This window comes from Leucopleurus acutus, assembly GCF_964270905.1.
Source record: "Leucopleurus acutus genome assembly, chromosome: 10".
Classification (NCBI taxonomy): Eukaryota; Metazoa; Chordata; class Mammalia; order Artiodactyla; family Delphinidae; genus Leucopleurus; species Leucopleurus acutus.
In genome coordinates this window covers 33,453,546-33,466,109 of record NC_139153.1, presented here as the reverse complement: position 1 = coordinate 33,466,109, position 12,564 = coordinate 33,453,546, and the positions used below count along the sequence as shown (strand labels likewise).

Sequence of the window (12,564 nt, the reverse complement as noted above, 5' to 3'; positions counted from 1 at the left end):
AAGAGTTTAAGATTCTATGCAGGTTTTTTTCTCCTGACTATATCCCACTATGATGTATACTCAAAATACATATTTTATAGTCACTTGGAATAGATCCTCTCAGTGTGGTTATAACACCACTCAGATACACAGAGAGGTTCATTTGTTTCACTTTAACTTTTTAGAGATTGCCTTTTTGGATTTAATTTTGCTTCATAATTATGTAAAATACTTACATGGTTCCAAAGTCAAATCTATAAAACAAACTATATTCAAAGAAGTCTAGGTTCTCTCCATGTTCACTCATTCTATTACCAAAAAAAAAAAAAACTTGTTTTTTAATATAATGGTTTGTCCATCATTTTCTTTAAAATATAAACAAATATATACATTCATACATATATATTTGCATTCCCTCAATCTCTTAGGTAAACACTAGCATACCCTAAACACTTTTCACCACCCTCTTTTTATTTTTCACTTAACCAGATATCCTAGAGGTCACTCCGTATCAGTATATACATGCTTCATCTTTTACACAGCTACATAGTAATCCATTTGTAGATCACAGTGATTTATTCAGTAAGTCCCATCCTGGCAGATGTGTTGGTTGTTTCTAGTCTTTTACTATTACAGATGGTGTTGTAATGAAAAATCTTGGATATTTTGTATTTCTTTGGAATCCATTCCTAGAATTGGGATTGCTGAGTCAGAGGCAAACTTGTATAATTTGCTAGATGTTGCCAAATTCCCCTCTGAAAGGGGGTATACCACTTTGCATTCCTAACAGCAATGTTATTCTAGGGCTAATTTTTCCCCACCAATAAATAGCATACATTTCAAATCTTTGAAGTTCTGCCAATCTAATAAATAAAAAAATGATTTTTCAATGTAGTTTTAATATGCATTTCTCTGATCATGTATCAGGTTGAGCATCATAAATCAAGCACCATTCACATTTATTTTTCTATGTATTATCTATATATCAAGCCCATTATCCTATAGGGTTGTTGGCCCTTTGGTTCTATAGGTTGTTGGCGCTTAGGGCTGTTTTTAAAAACTTTCTGCAGCATAACTAGCAAGTATATTGCCCAAATTATCTGCCTTTTACTCTATCTATGATAATTTTTTGCCCTGTAAAAATTCTTTATTTGATATCATCAAACTTATCAATCCTATATATTATTGCTACCAGATCTTGATCCATAGTTAGGAAAGTTTTCCCCATAACTAAGTTACAGAAGGGTTAATCCATGTTTTCTCATAGTACTAACATTAAAGCATCACCTAAGAATGGATATTTCCATTGCTACCATGATACAATATCTCATCTAATTCTCCCACTATATCTCCAATGATACCAAAGATCAACAATAGATTCAATAAATATTTTTGGAATTCCTATATTGTGCTAGGCACTGCTCTCAGAGCTCATATACTCCAGTGAATAAGCCAAAAGATCCTTTTCTTCAAGAAATTTATACTGTGATGAAGTTTTCCTTCTATATAAATATTAGGTTAACAAAGGGTTAAAATAAATACTCAAGTGCATGCAGCACAGTAGTGAAAACCCCAGCTAGGCCACAATGTCCCTGAGGAATAAGATTCTATTTTTGTGTCCTATACAACCTGTATTAGAGACTTTATCCAAGAAAGTCACACTTGAAAATTTAAAGATCTGTAAATGAAAAGGGCTCCAAGCATTGAAACAAGTTCTCTTTCTGGTTAGTTGCTTTCATGAGCTTACTCAGAGGCCCTGTTAGATACCCAAAGTTTCTATGGGGTTGCTCTGATAAGTAACCGACAGTCCACCAGATTGAATTTTCCATGAGTCAATCCTAGTGGATACTCAGGGAGAAAAAGAACTACAAACAATTCTTAAACATTTTTCAATAATCATATTATGAGTGTAATATTGGCAACATTTATCTCTTAATTTATTTCTGTATTCCTGGCACCTAGCACTACGCCTAACACACAGTAAGTACTTTATTTAGGTTTATTTAATCTACTGGAGATCCAACAAAGGTTACCAAAATGATGCTGTATACCTAGCTTCCATACCTTAGTGCTGTCTCTTCTAACACACACACACACACAAAGAGCAAATATGATTCAATTTTTCCAAATTAAATCTTTAAAACTCATGTACATCTTTCTGCAAATGTACTTTTTAACTTTGGATGGGAGGGAGGTTGAAAGAGTTGACAAATCCTAAGGTCTAGATATCTGGCAGTCCCAAGCAGTTCTCCTAGACGTGCATTTCCCTTTGTCCTCAACTGCTCTCAGAGGAGCTGTCAAAGGTGGTCATCACTATAGAGAGAACCAACCCTCTGACAACCAGCTTCGCTGGCACTACGCTAAGCAGTCACACTCAGTAAATGAGGAGCTGGATCTTCTTTTTTCCTTCACATTTGACCAGATCTTAATGACAGAACTTACCATCTGTCCAATTTCAAATTAACAACTGCCAAGGAGTATTTTAGAGGCCAAACATCATTCTGTTATAATAACAAGGGCTTAATAAATCACTCACGTTGAAATTTTAAAGATAAAATAAAAAATAAATGCAAGAAAATAAATTTCACACACTTCAAGAAAGAAATGCTGGCCACAAAAACAAACTGCTATAGGGTTAAAATGATCCTCATCATCACAACTTATTACCTCAAGTTGTATTCTCTCTCCCTTTTTTTTTTTTAAACAAGAAGAGGGAAGTACATGTCTGTGTGGAATAAATATCTGTATTTAATTTAAACAGAATAAAGTTCATATGAAAATGGGTAAAAGATTCTTGCAGAAGCCCTGCAATTTAACTTCACTCTTTACATTTTGGTTTGATATGTAAATATACACATAAAGAAACCCAACCACAGTAAATGTTAGACTTTTTCCAGAGGAATGGAAGCAAGTATTACAAATGTGGTCCAGTGTCAGGGAGAACATAATCACAACGTACACTGGTTATTTCCAAATGGTGCTCCCCAAAAGGAAAAAAATGAATGGAAGTACTTAATAAATTCTGTTTTCCATAAAATTCATACAAAAAAAAAAAAGAAAGACTGTGAGCTTGGAGGTCAGTGAGAGTTTTGTTGAATTTCCCTCCTCCTAAATTCTGTCATCTCCTTTTCTAAAGTGGCAAGCCAGCTTCCCACAGACATGACCGAAATATATTCTTTTCTTCCTGCAAACCATGGTAAGTAACACATACCATGGACATGCACTCTCTCATGGATGACTAGCTAATTGGATGTTGTCACTTTCAGTTGCAGCTTAATATAGTATAGCCAATGACTTTTGCAAACAGAAGTAAAACCAAACAAAAGCACTAATGATCTACTTCTTTTCTTTCAAAGAATATGAAGGGCTCTGACTCCATATCTCTACACCCCAAAACAATGCAAACAGATTATGAAGGGATTTAATGTAGAAATTAAAATGAATCAGTTACCTTAATTACATGTTTAGCTACACAGGTCAAATAATATCCCAACGAGCTCACAAAGAAGGGCCAAATTCTTTTGTTTCACTAGAAAAATAAGTTCCTCAAAATAAGTTGACAATGGGCTAAGGATTGGAAAGTTTTTGATTAAAAAGCGATTTTTGTTGGAACACTTATAATGAGATTTGAGCTGCAGAAACAATATAAAATTGAAAGCAGAATTACATATAAAATGAGTACTGTAAAATATCATTATTTTAGTACAATGGAAAATAAGGTGTTTGTGGTTTTACTCTATAAATTCTGTGTTGTCTGTTCATATGTATTCCTTCTTGGCTGTCCTCGGAATAGCCATCCTGATTTCCGAGTCCTTCTGCACCAGCATTCATTTGTGGTGAGGGGAACCCAGACAATCAACATCTCCTAGGCACTACTTTTTTCCTCCATTTTATTGGCTTTTCAGGACTAATTCCTGTCCATGCATCACACTGGTGTTCAGTTACATGGCAGACAATGAATTTTCCTAATCCATTTAGTGTGCTGACAGAGCCATGTTCACAATTTATAGAATTTCCTTTTAGACATCTACCTATTTCACAGTTCATTAAGATTCAAACTGAACACCTGTGTTTATGAAGTCAAATGCAATTTTATACTAACAAGGTGTGAAATATGGCATTTTCTGGGGCTTCCCTGGTGGCGCAGTGGTTGAGAGTCTGCCTGCTAATGCAGGGGACACGGGTTCGAGCCCTGGTCTGGGAAGATCCCGCATGCCGCGGAGCAACTAGGCCCATGAGCCACAACTACTGAGTCTGCACGTCTGGAGCCTGTGCTCCGCAACAAGAGAGGCCGCGATAGTTGAGAGGCCCGCGCACCGCGATGAAGGGTGGCCCCCGCTTGCCACAACTAGAGAAAGCCCTCACACAGAAATGAAGACCCAACACAGCCATACATACATACATACATACATACATACATACATACATACATACATACATACATAAATAAGCCAAGCATTTGAAGCCCTTTTTAAAAAAATGGCATTTTATGAAAGCCTGAACAACAATAATAACAACAAAAGCACTAGACTCTGGCCCTATGGAATAAAATAATGTCTACAGCTACCTGTACCATCCTTAATAGGCCAAAAAAAAAACCCATTGCAGCCAACAGCCATAACACATTTTAATTCCTCCACCACATGTCTTTCATGTTTTACCTTAGGAAAGCAAGAGTATGAAGCTGCCTTGCAAAGTTCACCCAATTATCTAAAATCTGCAAAACAGCTAAAAAATCTCAGGAAGTAAAGCCTGGCCCCTTTAAACAATGTCTTCACTAGCTAGATACCAGGACATTTTCAGCATTCTGGGGCCCACAAAGCCTGACCCTGGCTCATTTTTATGTGACCCCAAAGTTTTCACATCATTAATAAAGAGAGAATCAAAACAAAGCCCACAGACATTAGGAGAGGGGAAAGGGTGAAGTCTGGCACTGCCATCGTACATACCCTCAAAATGAAAAGGGATAAAAATAAAATGCACGTAGTAGAGGTGGTGACCCCTATAACGACTGTGTTTCTCAAGACCTTTTTTTCTACTGGTAATAAACTGTTTTGCAGACCTCCCAATTGTGGCCACCATGATAGTTATAGCTTTGCAGGTTTATGTCTTTTTCTTGCAGTTAAGAGTGTTATCAATAAAAATTTCCAATGATGCCTTTCCTGGTTAAATAAAAACATTTTAAAATGTGAAGCCAGTGATGGGATTAGAATGGAAAACTACAAGTGACACCGGGATTTTGTTTTGTATATTTTTTCACCAACCCCCTTAATTTATTAATTTTAAAGACATTCCTTGCAAGTCTTAAGTGATACAATGCACCCTGATTTGGCACTGGGGTGTTTTGACAGTCTTAAAAGTTGGTTTGGGGGCTTCCCTGGTGGCGCCGTGGTTGAGAATCCACTTGCCAATGCAGGGGACACGGGTTCGAACCCTGGTCCGGGAGGATCCCACGTGCCGCAGAGCAACTAAGCCCGTGCGCTACAACTACTGAGCCTGTGCTCTAGAGCCCACAAGCCACAACTACTGAGCCCATGTGCCACAACTACTGAAGCCCGTGCACCTAGAGCCCATGCTCCACAACAAGAGAAGCCACCACAGTGAGAAGCCCATGCACCATAATGAAGAGCAGCCCCTGCTCACAGCAACTAGAGAAAGCCCACACGCAGGAACGAAAACCCAATGCAGCCAAAAATAAATTTTAAAAAAAAAAGGACACTTTAAATATTATCCTTTGAAGCCTGGAATAAAGTGATTAAAAAGGACTTTACTGCTTGCCAGTCAACCGAAGCAAGAGGTAAAAAGGAAAACTGAAATTATTGTTTTAAAGTAAAGGAAAACTCCTTGTAAATCCCACCTTATGTATTGTGGCAAATATTATTTCCAGTCATTTAAAAAACTCCTTTGCTCAACATGTGTGAGTTCAGAAGAAAGAGTAGTTCCTTAAGTATCTGAATAGTTTGCAAAGCCTTATGTGCATGCATCTAGTCCCGCAGTCCCTGGAGGTCACAAAGCGTTCCCGACTCCTTGTCAGGGTGACTTTTTATATCCAAGAATCCCGGCCTCACCATGAAGTGGGGTAGAGGGCCCATCTCAATGAGAAACAAACCAAGAAACAAGGAAGGACTCATAAAACTTGTTCTTTTTCTCCATGTGACAACAACATTTTCATCGTCAAAAGCTTGGATTTATGATTCATCTTGAAAACTGACAGCCCAACTTTGCTTTCTAGTTGTGTTATCACACTGAATCATCCATGACTCAGAGGAACAAAAAATGCTGCCACAGGCTCAGAAAACACCGCCTCCTCCACCAGTACCTTGCACAACCTCCCTGAAGAAGTGATCGCCATCATTTCTGTTAAAAATGCATTTAATTTTTCCATTACAAATGTACAGCATGTGTATCATAGGCCATTTAAAGATCACCTGAGTCTAACATAAAAAGAAAACACAGTAAGATACTGCTGTCCATTCTTTTACTTTTTTTTCTACAAAGAGTGCATGCATGTTTGAATGCGTATATATATACATATCACAAACATCTTTAAAGAAATAAAAACTAAATATTATGCAATAAATTCTTCTTAATATACTAGAATTCTAGTCTTCATGAAAAATGGTACCCTCCCTAAAGTTTAGGTGACATCCTTCATTACTATGGCCACAGTGCCACTGTTATAGCCACAATGTTACTGTAAGAATTTACATCTCAGAGTTATTCATTCTTATCCCTCTTCATAGCCAGTAGAGGGTTGTACCTAGTAAGCATTCTTGAATCCCTAGTGAACCTCCCTGTTAAGAAAGAACTATAAAACCTGCCATAACCTTTGCCATGAAGATTAAATGAGATAATGTATGTCAGCTTCTTGACACAGAGAAAGCCCTCAGCCACTGGGACTCTTATGGAAAGTGGTAGATTTCTAGTTAAGAGTTTAGAACTTGAGAACCCAAGCCCTGTTACTCACTGTTCTGTGACCTTGAGCAAGATACACATCCTCTCTGAACCTCTATTTCCTTGTCTTAAAAAAAAACGGTCAACAATACCAAATTCACAAGTTGTAAGCAAAGTTTAAAATGATGTATTGCATAGAAAACACTTAGCCACACTTCCTGGAAATCAATATAGCTGCCATGTCTTGTGCTCAGTAGACATTTGGGCAATAAAATTAAATTAATAAGTCCAAAACCAACAGCTTCTGAGACTATGGGTCCCACCTTGTCCAGCACCTTGCACATCATAGATGCTCAATAAAATATTATCAAATGATACCTTGCTTGTTTAGACAAGTTGAGGGAAGGGTCTACCTAAAGTATAGCTGACTGAAGCATTTCTAACTAGATGCAGTAACTCCTGAAATAATCTGTAAGCCTATAAATACCATTCCCTTTCTCAAGGAAAGCCAGGTTGCTTGAATGTAGGCTCAAAAGAGGATCAGTTTTCTTTTTTCTTTTTTTTTTTTTTTTGAGGATCAGTTTTAATCAAAACATAAAATCTTAACATTATCAGAGTAATCACCTTAGCAATATTAGCCTTAAATTATAAGAGGTATAAATAGACCTTTTTTTAACATTAATTTATTTTCGGCTGTGTTGGGTCTTTGCTGCTGTGCGCAGGCTTTCTCTAGTTGTGGCGAGCAGGGGCTACTCTTCGTTGCGGTGCACGGGCTTCTCATTGTGGTGGCTTCTCTCGTTGCGGAGCACGGGCTCTAGGTGCGTGGGCCTCAGTAGTTGTGGCACACAGGCTCAGTAGTTGTGGCTCATGGGCTCTAGAGCTCAGGCTCAGTAGTTGTGGCGCCCGGGCTTAGTTGCTCCATGGCATGTGGGATCTTCCCGGACCAGGGCTCAAAACCGTGTCCCCTGCATTGGCAGGCAGATTCTTAACTATTGCACCACCAGGGAAGTCCCTAAATAGACGTTTCATACAGCTTGCATACCCTAGTCCTCGAAAGAGCTAAACATTTAGTTCTATCTTCTTTCTTTCCTTTACTTATCTGCCTTTAAACAACCAAAGAAAGATGAAGTCCAATTATGACCTTGTGTGGAATTATTACTAACCAGTGATAATGAACTCACTGAGTGTTTATGGTACTGTGATCAGTTCTCTGTCATACATCCGCATACCCAATATAATGTTGACTGGATGAAGGCAGGAACCATATCTGGCACATAGTAGTCATTTAAAAAATATATGTTGAATGAAAAACGCATGAAATCTATAGGGCAAGGATCTTTAATGTGAAACTCTTGGAAATGCTTCAGGGTATCTGTAAACTACCTGAGAGTATATACGTTATTGCACATGAATATAAGTATGTATGTGCCAAGGTGAATTCTCTGGGAACTGAGCCAACAGATCACATGAGATTTTCTTATATTGATTACATTTAAAAAGCAAAACGAAAAATGTTCTGGACCCTTACTAAGGAGCTGCCACTAACCTAACCTGTATGTGTTCCCTCTCGCCTTCATGAACACAAAACCCCTACATTCTTTAATTAACATGTTGTCAAGTGTTTTTTCTTACAAGTAGAATGTTTCCCTAACCTATTTGGAACGGAAATGATTATAAAAGCAGCATCATATACCACTGTCACATAACATATCTTCCAGAATACAAAAAAAGATGCAAAAGAGATGTCATGCCTGGCGGTTCAGAAATCACGCTGGGCTGGGGCAAAGTGTACTCGCAAGAAAACAGAAAGAAATCTTTTAAGTTGGAGCTAGAACAAAATAGATGGCACTTTCATAGTATCTTCATTTCTCTGCATCATTCTAGGGCATAAAAAAGTGACTCAGTTGGAATATAAAAGTCTGAGCTCAGTAAAAGCAGACACCAAAAATTCAAAGGAGACCCACAAAGGTAGACCCGTAAGAAGTGAGGTAGAGTATTCCCCAAACATCCTGATATACAAGAGTAATAACAATCACAACAATGATAATAATCAACACAATTTATAGCTAATACCCCAAACATCCTGATATACAATAGTAATAACAATCACAACAATGATAATAATCAACACAATTTATAGCTAAAACCCTTTAGTAGAATCAAAGCACATTTCATACAGATGCATCAGGCTGGCACAATGACTGCTGCTTTACAGATCAAGACATGGAGGTTCAGAAATATAAGTCTTGTTCACGTCATAGTGATTAAATGGTGAGGCTAAGGCATGTCCACACATCTCCCACTTCTAAATGCTGTGTTTTTCGTATCACATTTTACTTCAGATGATAAAATAATAGCTAGGGCTTTCTTCTTTCTGATTTCTGGATATGCTGGTAATTCATTGAAATCCATAAAAGTCAAGGTGCTGAAGTCTATTTATTATTATCTCTACTCACATGAAATTAATGTGTTGGCGGATAAGGGTAAATTGGTACGTGGGAAACATCAAGGGAAGTAGCAAAATAAGATACTTGGCCTTACGGTCCTTTGAAGCTATTTTAAAAGTAAAATGTTATGTTAAGAGCTATGTGGTGTCTGTGTGTGTGTGCGTGTGTGTAATTATTATTCCATTGATTTATTGCACACATGTCAAAGAGCATCTGGGCATCTGTACAAGTTAAAGCAAACCTACCCAGGAGCCAAGCCACATAGCCACAAACCCAGACAACTTGCCTCCCCTCTCATCCCAGCCTTCAACCTACTACCTCCCAAACGCAAATTCTGTGGTGGCAAAAGCCTTCCTTGCAGAGACTAACCGTTGAGTCAGTGACATCTGTCACTTTTAACATATTCTAAAAGAGTTGCCAAAGATAGCTGATGGCACAGATTTTCCAGAGAAACCAGTAGGGCTCTTTCCATTCTAGAGAGAGTCCTCTTCTGTTTTAGCAAGAGCGTTCAGCAATGACTCAGGGGTCTAATTGGAAGGAGCTATCACATGTAACCTCTTCTAAGGATGAAAACAGTATCTTTCACATGAACGCAAATTCAGTTCTTTCATTGTAGGGCACGATGAAACATAACGTATCTTACCTACTGAATACTCACCCACTAACCCACATTAGGTAGGGAGACTCTTATTTCCCTGTTTTTCCAAGAAGCAGGAAAATCACTTCAGTGTATTTTACCCTGCTGCCAAAAATCCCTTGCCTATGGTCCAACAATTAGAGCTAATTTCACCCTAAATTGCTTCCTCTGTGAGATGGATATCATTAGATAACTCTCTTCACTTCCATTTACAAAGATTTTAAAAGAAGAAAAAAAAGGAAAAGAAAATTCCTTGGATATTTCCAGCTGATAAAATCATTAATCTCACAATCCCAACTTCAAAGCAGAAAAGCAGAGAATCATCTCACCTTCTCTGCACATGGAGAGTAATTTTTTCTACCTCAAAGTGCTGTCTCTTTATTGGGTCATTTTAATTATTGAACGTGGGATGGAAGCTATCCACATAATGTCACCTCTGTCTTTTTCATGAAATATGTACAGGTCTAATTTGGACATTAATTCGAGAGAGGTAAAAAACAGGGGAAAGAATAAGAAAAGGGAAAGAGGCCACAGAATACAACACTCATCAGTACAAGGGAGAGGTAGTAAGCTTTTCCAAGCTGACTTTTCTCATTCTCTCCTTCTGAAGAGAAACTATCAAGAAGCCTGACTACCTGTTTGGGCAATACCTCAGCAGACTGCCTTGCTTCTCAAATTTCTTTCTACCCAATACACAGCAACACAATTACAGTAACTTTATTAGTAATGCTGGTATTATTGCCAACTTAAGACAGCTGTGAGTACAATCTGTTGCAGTGTGAATGACCACTTTGAAGAAAAACTTGGGCTCTAGAACGGAGGTCAGCAAATTTGGCCCTGTTCAGAGTAAGCCTGTTAGAGAAAGGACAAGCCAGGCATTCCAATTCCCACTCAAGCCTCTTCCCAGGAAATTACAATGCCATGGGTGGCAAACTTTTTCTGTAAAGGGCCAGAGAGTAAATAGTTTCAGCTTTTCAGCCTTACAGTCTCTGTTGTTACTAAATCCTGCTTTGGTAGCACAAAAGCAGCCAAAAACAACACATAGATGAAAGGGTGTAACCATCAAGTTAAATAAGTTTAACTTTAAAGTTAACTTATTTAACGTTAAATAAGTTTAACGTTAAATAAGTTTAAATATTAAAATTTTAATAAAACTTTATTTACCAAAGCAGGCAGAGGGCAGGATTTGTCCCAACAAGCCATAGCTTTCCACCCGTATTCTAGACAAGTCCAACATGGTAGAAATGGTCTATAGTTGTGCTGTCCCATACACTAGTCTCTAGCCACATGTGACTACTAAATACATGAAATGTGGCTAGTATGACTAAGAAGCTCCATTTTAAATTTAACCAAATTTTAATTAATCTAAATTTGAATAGCCACATGTGCCTAGTGGCGACAGTATTAGCACAGTTCTAGATATTATTCACTGCTGCCTCCTCAAAGGAAATACAAGTCAACCTCCAATTTATGGCATAGTTTACAGTTATGTCTTAAAAAATCAAATATCCATGCTTCTACATTCACAATGGAACTATACACAACTGAAACTGGTATTTCTTAAATGTAAAATATCTACATCATTGAAGCCAAAATGACAGTTTTGATTCGAAGCAATCAATTAACTGCCTATTGGCCAATCAAGTGCATAGACCTATCAGGTCCATGCCAAGACCTATCCAACCTGGAACTTGTTTCCTTTCTCCTCTGGACATTGTCCTGCACCTTGACTGAGGGCACAGACCTACTAACTGGCATGGCCCCATTAACTCCTACAGAAAATCCAAACCTACCCACAGACCCAAAAATGTATACATGCAAAGACATGGCTCCAAGAACACAAGAGAGAACACGCAACTCAATTAGACTGCCTTCTCCTAAAGTAATCCACGTAACACGCTGCCTCAACACAAAAATCAGGGAGATTCCCTGCATTCTTTGCTATTGGCCCCATTTAATAATTTATTTTCTGGCAACTGTTTCATTTACATAATAACTAGCTTGTGTTTTGCATTTCTTAGCAATGAGATATAATCCAATGAGAAGCAAGAAAATAGGATAGCAACATGTATTTGCGTTTTTTTTCTTAGTATGAATAAGAAATAACAAACCACATTTCATTTAAGAAACTAACACAATATCAGCTTTCTTCAATGGGTAAAAGAATCTTGAAAATTGAGGATACTGCTTAGGATGTGAGAAACCCAAGGGTGCCAGGAGGGGGGCCTACACAGATACACAGTAAAGTAAGGTAGATGACACCCTGACACTTTTATGATTTTTGATAAAATGAAACCGTTTCAGATCCAATCATTTATCTATGGTTCCCAACTGCGAAAAAACTCTGAAAAATGAAAACAAAAAATCCAAGTGTGAAGCAAACTCCTTTGGTGGCACAACCTAACACGAACCAACAGAAGGCTCCTTATATAGTCTTTATTTACTCTACTTTAGTGTAAGAAAATTTTTTTCTGCAGAAATATCCATGTTTGCTTATGCGATGTTGCTGCAACCCCATTGGGAGTGTTATACAATCTATGATACTTGCAATGGATCTGACCTTGCCCAAATCCCCAATATATCTGATATCCAAGATGTATCTGGCCC

The 12,564-nt window shown here is 37.8% G+C and overlaps 1 protein-coding gene across 1 annotated transcript in view; it reads right to left on the bottom strand.

Annotated features, from left to right (window-relative positions):
• ERC2 (ELKS/RAB6-interacting/CAST family member 2) overlaps window positions 1-12,564 on the bottom strand; it is a gene marked incomplete at both ends in the record, with an annotated part of 834,864 nt that overhangs the window by 536,177 nt on the left and 286,123 nt on the right. The window lies entirely within an intron of this gene.